Source organism: Dermacentor silvarum, chromosome 6, assembly GCF_013339745.2.
Source record: "Dermacentor silvarum isolate Dsil-2018 chromosome 6, BIME_Dsil_1.4, whole genome shotgun sequence".
Classification (NCBI taxonomy): Eukaryota; Metazoa; Arthropoda; class Arachnida; order Ixodida; family Ixodidae; genus Dermacentor; species Dermacentor silvarum.
The window spans coordinates 100,706,910-100,718,921 of NC_051159.1; the positions used below are offsets into that span (position 1 = coordinate 100,706,910).

General features: G+C 48.9%; 1 protein-coding gene and 1 non-coding gene across 3 annotated transcripts in view; one reads left to right on the forward strand and one right to left on the reverse strand.

Annotated features, from left to right (window-relative positions):
• The window catches only part of LOC119455779 (ras-related protein Rab-8A-like), a 100,508-nt gene that overhangs the window by 18,904 nt on the left and 69,592 nt on the right, over positions 1-12,012 (reverse strand). The window lies entirely within an intron of this gene.
• Positions 6,789-6,862, forward strand: Trnai-aau (transfer RNA isoleucine (anticodon AAU)). The gene has a single exon. It is a non-coding gene; the product is annotated as a tRNA-Ile (tRNA).

The window sequence follows — 12,012 nt, forward strand, 5'->3', positions numbered from 1 at the left end:
AAATCATTGAAAAGATATTGGCAAGTATGAGAGTGTCCTAAATAAGTGACACTAATTGTTATTGTGAACCAGTTATGATTTCGGTATCTAGTATAGATGGATGTGTCATGACATCATAAAAAATGTATTGCTCCCAACCACCCATCCGTGGTGGTGGTGCACGGTGGTAGTTCATATAGCGTTTTTGGAAAGCTAGTCATACAACAGCCATTATTTCTTGGAAAGTTTGTTTGCAACTAGGTTCTAAACAAATGTGCAGAGGTTCTTCGTGCTGTTTTATATGACATTTAATGGTCTTGTGTTTAAAACTGATCCTCTGTCCCTGATAGCTGTCTTTCTTACACTAGCCTACGGGTGCAACACCTAATTATGCCTAAATAAGTATTCCAGCTGTAGATATATGCGTCTCCGTTTGGCTATCCGTATTCGATTCGTATTCGAGAAAGTTGATATTCGCCCATCTCTAGTGTGAAGGCTGGACCTGGACTGTGAAGGCTATAGGGGACGTTAGCATGGCATGGCAACTCGAGGCGAAATAATCTCTTGAACAGAACATGTTTACTACATCGCTCAACCGAAACGTGACCGCCCGCGACGGTGGCGGGAACAAGAGAGAGAAAGAGCGAGCGTAAGAGCCCGGGCCTCGCTTGGGCCTGGTGTCATGTAGGCGAAAAGGAGGCGCAGGAGGTGGCGCTAGCGATCAGTTACGCTAATACGGGCATTCACATATACGGGCGTTCACATTACAGGAAACATGTTCCATCCTGTTTGGGACGAAGGCGAATGCACCACATGTAAACGCTGTCGCGTATTAATTGCCGTGATGTGCTAAAAAAGTGCGGCAAGCTACGGTCGCATCCATGTAAACGTGGCAACAATGTAGGTATACAAATGTACACACTTCGTCAAGAGCATTCAAACAGTACGCAATCGACCAGCGCTATGACCGGGCGGTGAGGTGGAACCTTCATGGCATTTTTCTGGCCTTCCGAAAACTCTAGAGAAACTCAAATAATTAGCCACTCATGCTGATTTCTCGGCGGAGTGGATGAACACTTCAGCAGCGACCACAGACGGTGAGAGAAGGCTATGGTGCCCATCCTGTGTCCCCGCTCTATAACTGAAGTCGCTCTGAAACTCAGCCCATTTCGGAACGCATTTCGGGACGCTTCGCAGCACTTGGGAGCCAAAATTTTTACAGCTTTCCTTCCCGGGCGAAGTACTTCGTAAAGTAAAAACTACACTGAAGTCATAAACTTGGGTAGCCTACGGTGTTCTTTGACCCGGCAGCGCGATATATGTCCTGCCTATATAGATCCCCCCTTGTCTTTTGTTCATCATCATCATTCAGCGCATAAGGGCCAGTAAACGTTCCGCGTACACCTTCCTTTTCTGTGACTCCTCTGCTCTTTTTCACAGCACCGAGAGTGCCTTACAGGAGCCTCAAGCACACGCGCCACGTCGACCGTTCCGCTGACGCAGAACGAGGCTCACGTACTTCCGTTGACAAGTATTCTGCGTGTGTGCTTTATTCATAGTCAGGAACGAAAGGCTCGCAATCACGATGAAGTCCAGTACCGCTGAGGCGTTGGCTTTACCGTTGATCGAAACACATAGAAGCACCATGGCTCTGTGCCGATCACTGACGCGCTATTTGGCAGAAATGCATATACATATGTGGCAAACTTAGTATCCGATCGTTTTCAACTCTATGTAGCGCGAAGCGCAATGCGCTGTTTGCGGCAAAGGCATTTCACTATCTGTTTGTGCTTCCGCAAAGAGGAGAAGGTAACCGCAACGAATGGAATTTAGAAAACGGGGCTTTGCGGTGCCTGATGGTTTATTGATATTTGTGGAGCAGAAGTACAGCTATCTGAATCGGCGCCGAAAAAAAAAAAAAAAACAAGAAGGCAGAAGAACCGCCCTAGTACGGACAGAAGCATAGTTTTCACCAGTATAAATATCTTTGGTCGCGGTGGTGGTCGTTTCTGGAACGCATTGCCTATCCTAATGCACGCGGATCTATTTTCGACAAGCGTTGACGCACTGATTACATGCGTGGTGCGCACGAACTGGCTATAGTTTCTTTCTATCGAACCTACTTCCTGGCTCCCTCTCTCCGCTACCCTAGTTAAGAAATAGTAGGTAGCAGGAAGTGCTGCTCGTTGCTGCGAAGCCAGTAAGGGGTGAGCTTGGCGCCGGCAGTCTCACTCGCGGTGGCAAGATGTCCCGGATTATACAGACGAAGACCACTCGCTTTTCGAGAGGAACGAGGACTTTCGCTAAAGAAAGAGAGAGAGAGAGACAGAAATAAACAAATAAAGAAAGAAAGATACGCCCGTAACAAAAAAACGTAGAAGAAAGAAAGTGGGGTGACGCCCGATCTGATGTCACCGCTTCGCTTATAGTTAATCAACATTATAACTCGCTTAATTTGAACTCATGCAGGATACATATACATACATAAACAGCATCGCGCCTTCAGATCAGTCCTCGTTTTCAATCGCCGCGTGGACCGAAAGAAGGAAATCTTAGCGAGGCCTTGCGACACAGCTGCCGGAAAGATATATCAGTCGCGGTCTTCGCGGTACAAGAATGTCGCGGCGATCAGCCTCGCTATATACCCTAAATACGTCCGATAAGAGCGAGCGACAGTGGTGCAGTGGAACCGTAAATGCGTACACAGAACAGTACACAGCTTCCTCCTGGTATCCCCTCGTTTTTTTCGTCATCTTTTTGATGACCGCTGAGCATCCGGTTCTCCGAAACCGCTTGCGTCTGCGACTCCCTCGCCTCGCCGGACGAGGTCTATACATAGCGCCGTCGTGGTGCCGTTATCGCGAGTTTTCGGTGCTCGTCCGAGCGTCGCAGACGTGCGCTCTACAGGGCGTGGCGTCGCTCGGCAGTGCGTAGGAAAGCTAATCTTATCGGCGGAAATGACGCCCCGGCCGGAGCCGCTGCCGGCGGCGTTACGGTCCCTCGTCCATTGTCACCTGGACAAGAGCTGCCTGGTCGCGACGTAGTCGGAGTGCCCCGAGCGAGGAATCACCACGCGCGCCCACTCGAACGAGCCCCTGTACTGAGAGAGAGAGAGACGCTGTTGTCGAGTTCCACGATATGGAACCTGTGGCGCCGATTTTGCGCCTTTTTCCTTTCGTTCTCCTTGCCATCTATTTCTTCTTTTCACTCTTCTGTTGAGAGACGACGAGATTAGCGTGAGTCAATGTTCTGCTCGTGCAACGTGTTTCTATACCCTGAAGCACATATTTACGACAGAGGAAATACGTCGGTATGGAAACACTTGCATGAAAGGCAGCGCACTGTCATGCTGTCTGCGTAAGCGCGCGCACACACACAGACACACATACAGGCACACATACGCGCGCGCGCGCGCCTGTGTGTGTGTGTGTGTGTGTGTGTGTGTGTGTGTGTGTGTGTGTGTGTGTGTGTGTGTGTGTGTGTGTGTGTGTGTGTGTGTGTGTGTGTGTGTGTGTGTGTGTGTGTGTGTGTGTGTGTGTGTGTGTGTGTGTGTGTGTGTGTGTGTGTGTGTGTGTGTGTGTGTGTGTGTGTGTGTGTGTGTGTGTGTGTGTGTGTGTGCAGATTATATGAATAAGCCATGAAACCTAGAGACCTAGACATCATATGTAGCCATCTGACGCGAAATAATGTCAGTGGAGATTGCTGGGAGAGGCCTTCGTCATGCAGTGGACATACTTTGGACTGATGATGACGAAGACGCTTGTATACGTTTGTTTGTGTACGCTTGTTCGCACGAACAAAAAAAAAAGGTAAGAACTGGCCGAAAACATCGGAGGATCACTGCCAAACTCCAGCGATTGCTTCCCAGCAGAACTGCTAGGCATACTACTTGCCTCATAATCGACCCGCGTTACAAACCCTTGCGAGGGCACATATATCGCGTACTGCTATCAGGATCGGCACACTAAGTCACCATCTTTGATTACGTTGTCCCCAGGATTAGCCCAGTTTATTCGGCCAATGTGCGTAAAGTGGGAGGAAGAGCCGAACGAACGTTCGCTTTACTCTAGTTCGCAATCGATAGCGATCATGCCGAGAGCATCTAGCTCGATGTGACTACCACGAATAAGTGAAAAAGGCACAGCCTCCGACATTGGGCAGCTCGCAGAAAACGAATAGTTCGGATGCTATACGCAGCATATGGTATGGGAATCATTTGTGTCCTTTTCTTTTTTTTTTCTTCTTTTTTTAACCATCTCAGAGCTCAAACTGTTCTATATACTGTCTCGTATCAGGGTGTGGTTGGTATGTCTCAGATCCTAAAGCAGAACGTGCGTGCAACCGAGCACAGATGTGCAGCGGTATATCGACGTCGACCTTGAGCTCGGCTGTCGTTCTTGGCGCGTGTGTATAATAAGCCTTCGGCGCTTTCTTCTTTTTTTTTTGACGACACCGATGCGCCCCACTTTCATCGCCGCGTCGTCTTCCTATATGCCATTACTTGCAGCTGCTGCTCGGCGGCCCCCGTAGAAAACACATTTGCGTATTCTGGGACCGTGCGAACGACGTGAATTCCACTCCTCTACGCCACGCGCTGCAAAAAGTTCCGGCTTCCGAGATTATTCCAGCCAGTCAAGGGCCTTAACGCCACTTAGGTCGCTTATGGAGTCTGATCTCGTGCTCAATTTTCAGCAGTGAAGCCCGTTAAGATCGCCAGATGCATTCCTGTCAAGCGACAATAACGTTTACAGTCGGCGTCAAAAGTTTAAGGCCCGTAGGATCTGAGAAAACGTTGAATTTGCGAGAAGTCTGTGAGCGTATACATAGCAGTAAGACCATACAACACTGTGTGATTCGCATATATTAACACAGGCTGGAAATCTGAATACAAGATCGCGTTCCCAGTTTGCGGATCTATTCAGCTTTTTTCTCGAATCCCGCGATGCGTGTACAATGCAAACGCGCCGCTGCGCGGTCGCAGTAAATAATTAACCGCAAAATGTAATGCACCCTTTTACATCGCTCCCGTCGTAACGGTCCAGTTCAGCTGTTCTTGCTGCCAGTATTCTTCTGCCTTGAAATGCTCTTAATATAACCCAGGACTCCAAGGTAAAGTCGCGTAGGTTCGCGGAGCTCTTACCGGAGGCCCGCGCATCTCCCGTGGTCCGCGGCTTCGAAAAGCACCGGGCTTCAATTATTTGAGCTGACGGCACCGAGGGCTCCCCACGGAGTGAATTCGGGGGGCTCACTGTCGTGAGCACCCTTGAAAGCAAGTGTCAAAAAAACGGGGACGCGTCGACTCATTGTCGGCAGAGTGTGGCACAAATGACAGAACTAAGTAAAGGCGTCTTCTGGATTCGCCGCCGAAAATAGGCAGGATAGTCTGAATTCTTGTGTTAATCGCACCAGCCCAGGAGGGGCGTGACGAGTGAGCCCCGGTCATTGGACATAATGCAGATGTCTAAGCAGTTCTGTGCACTCACTCACGAGTACAGTGACTTACTCCACACTTATTCTACAGGCGTCAGATTGAGTGTCAATGACTGACGAAGGGTGTGTGCGGACGTGATTTTAACGGCAGCACGTTAATGTGAGCACGGGGTAACGTCAGTGACGGTGATTTTGAGTGGACGAGCGTCAATAACTGAATGCCGACGAGTGTGAGAGCATGCACGAGTGAAGCGAAGCGGAAATATTCGGCCATCCCTGCAACCTCTGAAGGACTACGCTTTCGTAGTAGTCGAAGTGCAGAGGCGTCCGTTGGTGATGACACGGGCGTAGCAGGCTCTTTGTTTATCTTATCCTGCGCAATATCTTAGTTTCTCAAATAAGCATTTCTCGTCCTTAGACTGCCTGGAAGATTGGTTTCGGAATTTATGTACAAAATATCTGGTTTTCTTGGTGAACCATGCAATACTTGCGTCGGCGAAACCTGTATCCATACTTTAATCTAAATGAATAATTTATTAGGTATTTGGTTCAGCACTCGGAGTCCGCTTTTGCTGGCGATTGATGCCCGGTTCGATTAAAAAAATTCTCTACTCAAATGCACCCAGCTTGATTCTTCATTCCAAGGCGACCGCAATGGGCGCCAATATCCACCCTGCATCCGCCACCATGGCTATGAATGGCGCTGGCTAACAGTCCCAGGGCTAGGTCATGTACATGTACACAAATACCCAAGAAAGAGGACGGGAGGCCGGCTGTCGGGGTAGCTGACTGGTCTATATAGATAAGCGCTAGACGTGGTTTCGGCTCTGCCTTTTCGTCCCCTCTGATCAGCATTTTTTTTTATTTCTACATTTCAATTTACATAATAAAAAAGAGCAATTAATTTTCCCTACACCGTCCCCGACTTCACCGCCTGTCTGCTTCGTGTGGTCGCCGTGCATCAGTCACTGCCCCTTCGTGCTCTTTCCGCCCATCCCCGAAAATAATATTCCAGGAACACTCCTGGGGCGCCATGTGTATGTGTGGCAAAACAACAACGTCGTCGACAAGCACCGACGCAACCCTCGGCTTGCGGGGAGGCAGTGACCGCCACCGCCTTTGAGTCAGAGTCAGGCACATGGGCCCGTCCGCGAAAAGATAAATGGGAGAAAGAGAGGGCCAGGCGGCGGTCTGGAAAACGAGCACGCCGCCCCAGCGTGGCTCGAGCCGTGACGCACGAGCTGGGACCGGTTTTCTCGAGCAGATCGTGCGCCGGGCGACGAGTCGCAAGGACTCCCGTCCGTCCGTTATCACATACCATAGAGATAGCACCGTTGTGCAAGCATGTGCCGAGCTCTGAAAAACAACGCCGCCGTCTTGGCCTGCTAGCTCAGTCGGTTAGAGCGTCGTGCTAATAACGCGAAGGTCGTAGGTTCGATCCCTGCGCAGGCCAGTGTTTTTTTTTTTTTTAATATATATCCCCGAACTACCGCATATCACCGAGTAACTAACTTACTGACTGCAATCCGGCCTGCGTATTACAAAAAAAGAAAAAAAAAAAAAACGGAAGAAAAGACCGAGGTAGAGAGATACAGTCCATTTTGATTTCTGCGCAAGTGCTCTGTCACTGTCCCAAATTCTTAAGTACGCTAAATCACTTATTTCTAAAGCTTTCAGGTTGGGTAGCCCGTGTGTATGGCGTTTTCTAGCTCAAGGTCGCGGATTCGGCCGCGGCGGCAGCAGTTCAATGGCGGCAATATGCAAAAAAAAAAAAAAAACATTAAAAAAATACCGTGTATTTAGATTTAGGTGTCCGTTAAAGATGCCGAGGTGGTCAAAGTTAATCTGGTGTCCGCCGCTCAGCGGTGTGCCTTATAACCAGACCGTGCTTTTGGCACGCAAAACATCACAATGTAATTGCCTTAATTGTAAGGCAATGTGTAAGGCGAGGAAAGATTGGCTACATGACAGGGCTGAATTAAAAAGGTTGCACCGCGAACCGATGAGCCACCCGCCGCTGTGGCTCGGCGGCTATGCTGGTCTGCCACCGAGCACGAGGTCACGGGTTCGCTTCACGACCGCATTCCAATAGCGCTGGAATGCGAAAGCACCCGTGTACTGTGCTTTCGGTGCACCTCAAAGATAACCCGGCGTGACTGAATGAATGAATCCGAAGCCCCCACTCGGCGTCTCCCATAGCGGCATTCTGGTTTTTGGACGTTAAACCCTACAATTAAATTCAATCGGGAAAGTGAAGAAGGACTCCTTTTTTCTGTCTCCGTCTCTCAAGGTTCTCTACCGACGGACAGGGCCCGCTCCTTCCGAAGGGAAAACCTGCCCGGCCAAGCGTGACAAGGGTGGCGCGGCGGGTGTGATGACCTTCCGTGTAGAGCGGCGCCTTCGCGAAACGCGGCGCCCCCCTTCCCTTGCTGCTCAATTCGCTGTACTACACAGTCAGCGCATGCATTACAAAGCTCGCGCGGAGCGAACACGCCAGCGCCCCGCCAGCTCCGTAACCCTCAACCCGGTCCCAACCCGACACCCTCGCTTTCTTGTCGAGCGCTCTCCCGCCGCATGTCTAGTTCCGTTGCCGGTTCTTGTTTTGCGACTGCGTTTCCGCACACCACTCACCCCCTCTCTCTCTCTTGCTCTCCTACGCCAATTATTCGTTCCCGCTGCTGACAGTGGCACACTGTCACACAGGAAGGAGGAGAAACCCCCCGCGCAGACGGATGTCTACCGTTTCTTGCATATCTCTTTTATGTCATCCGCCCGGTCCTTTCGCCTTGCTCCTTTCGTTTTTGTTTTCTTTATCGCAGTGTTTCGTGGCTTCGCTGGGATGCCATAAACCGAAATGCGTAAAAAAGGCAGTAAGAATGTTAGTGACTTGTATATATGGAACCCCTACGGTATATTTACGAGGAAGGCGTCGAGTATGCCCATCAGTAAAACGCTGACGCAATCTAAAGCAGCGAAAAAAAAAAAAAAAAAAAGAACGACGACAAAGCGACAATATTTCGGTTTCTAGTAAAAGAATGGGACACTGCACTGTTGATCGACCTCTGATGGGCTAAACGTGCTTCGCCGTAATCACCCGCTGGATCGAATCAAGAACTACATTTTACATTATAGTGGACCGGCGCACAACAACACAAGGACAGTGAAGCACTCGGACCAAGCGCTGGCATCGGTTCAGTGTTCGCCATTCCTGCTTTCACCATGGAGAAAGTAAAGATACTCCGAGGGAGGATGACGTCTCCTAGCCAGCCTTCGCAAGTAAAACTCCCCGTGAAGCGATTCCCCTCGCTTTTGCTCTCTCATGTGCATACAAAATTCGGCCTATCTACTGACCGCTGAGTCTCGGCTGCGCTCGGCGCACTCGGCCAAGAATGTTTGGTTCCCTGTAAGTTCTTGGCGATGTACACTTGTTCGGCTGCTTTGCCAACAGCTCTGTGCACGATTTCTCACAATATGCTTGTGCAACTTTGGTAGTTCTTTTTTTTTTTTTTTTTTGCAACGTACACATTTATCTTTGTCATTGCAACGAGAGAATGCGGTAGCTGATGCGGCGACGCTCCTGCTGTATTGTCGGAAGAGCGCGGGGGTGAGAACTCAAACCAATACCATGACATATTCACCCGCTGGGCCGACTTCGGTGGTCTTGAATTTTTATCACGTGGCGCTCTCTTACTTTCCTTCCTCCGATCTTAATACTACTTAGTGGTTCGTTATGAGAAAAGGAAAGGTTGGCGCTAAATTCTGCAGCCCTTGAGGGAGCACGGCTCAGCGCCAAACCCATCCTAATTCTCATCTTTATAATCTCCTGCACCTCCTCTCTATCTGCGAAGGGTAGCCAAGCAGTCGCTTTTCTGGTTAACATCCACTCCTTCCCTCTGTTCTTCATTTCTCTCTCTCTCTCTCTCTCTCTCTCTCTCTCTGTTGTGTGCTCGTCTGTACGATGGAATAGCAATACGCACAAGCCCACGTTCTTTTTTAGTTATATTTTACGCCGAAAGCTGTATATTCGAAGTTCGTGGTGTCCGGCGCCAGCCCATGTGCCTCGCTTCTTTCTCGGTCTCCCCATGGCTGCTACTACCGCCCGCACACTAGCAACCCCGCCTTCACACCTGCTACACGGAACGTTTATGGCAAGCGGAGAAGACCAGCTGCGCGCAGTGTCTAGGCGCGGAGTCTTGCGAAGCTATCGCACAGTTGGTATGGGGTTGCTAGGCAACGCAGTGACGTCATAGCTCGGCGAGGTTTTGCGGCTCGCGGCACAACTTACGGCCGGATTAAACAGCTCCGCTGTTAAAAAAAAAAAGGGGGGGGGGGAGAGAAAGAAAAGCTAGCCCACGTGCGGAATGAACCTACGACCTTCGCTTTATCAAGACGCTCCAATCGACAAAAGCAAGCAGGCCGGCAAAGGTCGAAGTGTACTGTTCGGGCCTGCTATACTGGTACTATACGCTGCAGGGGACTTGATGATAGACTCAGTGGAGTTGTCACAGCTGTCACCGATTCGTCGTCGGCGCGAAGTCAAGCCCTCCTGTCAGTATTGGCCCCTCCAAGAACAAGCGACGGGCAAAAAATGAGCAAGAAGCAGAAAAAATTCAGTGGCTAATTTTAGCGGTAAATGCGAGATAAATGAATTAGCACATTATGTGGCACCTCTCAATTGAGCTACCGTATCGATTACTTAAACCGCGTTCTCCACATGGCAAAGCGTTGTTCTGGAGCACTTGACACACGTCCTGACTCTTTGAAGAGTGAAGTGCAACTTACGGTGCTCCGGAGCAGACCACCGTCAGTTGCACTATATATATATATATATATATATATATATATATATATATATATATATATAGTCAGTACGTTCTAGTACTACTAGTACTAGAACGTACAGGCGGTAATAGTGAACCCAGTTGCTGTCATTTAATCTCTGTACGTTGCAGTTAGCAGCGTCAACATTTCGTTCCAAGAGGATATGCCTTACCAACTCACCGGCTAGAGTTCATAGATCGCAATATGTGCCGTAAGTTAATTAAAAACGTTCATGACAGATTTTCCTTAATGTTCAATTATGCATTTCAACTCATTGTGCAAGTAATGCCCAATTCTACTATAACATCAGCTGAAGAACTAAAAATGTGACATCTACCATAGGCAATTTTTTTTTAAAATTCTGTATAGTCTAACACACACACACACACACACACACACACACACACACACACACACACATATATATATATATATATATATATTATATATATATATATATATATATAACGACTACCCGGTATAATGTTACGAAAGCGAAACACAATAGGGCCTCCAAAGCGGAAAATAACAACACGGGTTTTGCAACCGATGGGGAATCACTATACAATATATCATTCGCTGCGATTTTTAACTTCCCGCAGACAACTTCCTGACGTCAACGTCTATGCAGAGAGGCGCGTTCGTTGCGCGCAGCAACGGATGTACATTTCTCTTTCCGCTGCAAGTGATTATTTGTGCGTTTCGTCCCATGGTTCGTCCCGCAGAGTGCCGCCTTTCACTTCCTCGTGACTTCCTTACGCTGTCGATATCTGTTCTCTATACTTACTTTCCTTTTAGATTCGCCATGTACTAAAATACACGAGGCTAAAGGCGTGCGGTTGCAGTTAAGCTGAGTGAATCTACTTAAGTGGGAAGCAAGAAATAGCACTACAGGACAGAAAAAGAAGTTAGTGATAAGCGTCAATACATGTATATATATATATATATATATATATATATATATATATATAGACGCTATCATCAAGTATCTTTAGTTAGTTTCCTCGCTGTTATAATGCCGCATGCTCTTTCTTCTTTATTATAGTTCTCTACCTTCCCAGCTTTACTATACAGCGACATCGACTTTGTCTTAAATCGTGACTTCAGCTCGGTACATTCTTGTCGCGTAGCGTTTGCACAGGCGCACATATTCCCGTATAGCTGCGCTGCATCCCCGAAATGTTCCCGAAAGTTGTCGACCGAGAGAGACTGCTGCCCCTCAGTGTTCTTGTCATCTTCATATATAGGGGAATTATCCCAGTTTACGTGATTGAAATGCGTCAGAGAGATGCATCTGCGGCCTCGCGTTGCGAATCATTAGAGGGCTTTAGGGTTGCGAAGTTTCCGTGCTATAGCTCGCACACGGTAATACCGCAATGCACTGCCCTGCACCTGCTCAATCCTGCCGGACGAAAGGTTTTGCAATACGGCAAGACTAACGTAAATGCGTCTATGTTTTTTTTTTTTTTCAAGTTGCACCACGCAATGTCAAGTCAGCGTTCCTGTCCACCCTTTTCCGTTTTACAGCACGCCACGCCAGTCCAGGGTATTCAGCGCCCGCATCGGGCGCTATGTTCCATAAACCTCGCACGGCACGCGCTCCTCTCTCGAAGTGCCGACTTTGCAGCCACGTACAGTACAAACAACGACCGATCACTGACACGCTTGCCAGACGATCACTGCAGCCCGCAGAGGAGTGTTTGTGAAAAAGGATACCGCCGGGCAAATAGGCGGCTTGCCTGTCGCTTGGGTGATGCTTCGGCGAGATCTCGCCCTTCGGGA